Raw genomic sequence first — 1,118 nt, 5'->3', positions numbered from 1 at the left:
CTCAAAATTAAGTCTCCCAGTAGGCATCCAAATCAGATGTCTGAACCACCTCAACAGGCTTCTTTTCAGAATCAGAAAAAACTTTGTTAATCCACGAGGGGCCATTAGGTGGGCAAAAAGCGACACATTAAAAATGAGCAAGAGCAAGAAAAACAACACACAAAGAAACACACAAAAGGTGGGCAGGCGAAAGCAGCAGATTATGTGGAGTGGCAGGCCTGCTGCCAGTAACAGTATGAGTGTTGCTGCGGAGGTAGTAAGGCAGGAGTGTCCGAATATGAGTCAGAGATGTCAGCAGCAGATTATGTCCCAGGTGTGTGGGAGGTCCCTGGGAACCTGGAATTCCATCCTGGACCGGGCACGAACGGGCAAACACAAACCCCAATTATCCTGAGATAACGAGAAAATTAACTCGTTATCTCGAGAAAACGGCGAAGAAAGAACAGTAGCGGAAAACGACCGCTCTCGGCTTCCGTAGCTACTAGCAGTATGACTAATAATAATAATAATAATAATAATAATAATAATAATGATGATAATACATTAAAAAAGTACAAGTACATTAAAAAGCAGCAGTTTGAACAGCAGAATGTACAGAATGGTAATATTGCACACAAACAATATTGCAGAAGCTTAAGGTTATTGTCGCCCCGTAGAGTTCAGGAGGAGAACAACACTGGGGACAAAGGTCGCCGTCCTTCTCTGGGTCTTACAAGCTGGACCACAGAACCTGTGACCAGATGGCAGCCACTCAAATGCGGAGAACAGAGCGTGTGTTGAGCAGCCACTCTAGTCTGAGCTCCCTCTGGATCGTCAACCTTCTCGCCCTACATCTAAGGCTGAGCCCAGCCACCCTACAGAGGAACTCATTTTGGCTGCTTGTATCCGCGACCTTGTTCTTTCAGTCACTACCCAGAGCTCCCCACAACAGTCCGGGACAATGCCCGCATTACTGCTGATGCTGTACCATCATTCATAAACAAGATCCCGAGATACTTAAACTCCTTCGCTTGGGGAAACATCTGCCGCCCAATCTGGAGAGAGCAATCCATCAGTTTCCAGCAGAGAACCGTGGTCTCAGACTTGAATCCCAGCCACTTCAAACTCGGCTGCAAACC

At 46.7% G+C, this 1,118-nt stretch overlaps 1 protein-coding gene across 1 annotated transcript in view; it reads left to right on the top strand.

Annotated features, from left to right (window-relative positions):
* LOC103367796 (NT-3 growth factor receptor-like) overlaps window positions 1-1,118 on the top strand; it is a 91,902-nt gene that overhangs the window by 16,475 nt on the left and 74,309 nt on the right. The gene's annotated exons all lie outside the window — the stretch shown is intronic.

The sequence above is a fragment of the Stegastes partitus genome, unplaced genomic scaffold, assembly GCF_000690725.1.
Source record: "Stegastes partitus isolate 25-593 unplaced genomic scaffold, Stegastes_partitus-1.0.2 Scaffold1088, whole genome shotgun sequence".
Taxonomy (NCBI): domain Eukaryota; kingdom Metazoa; phylum Chordata; class Actinopteri; family Pomacentridae; genus Stegastes; species Stegastes partitus.
The sequence above is the reverse complement of the archived record's forward strand: the minus strand, read 5'-3'. Positions and strand labels throughout refer to the sequence as shown.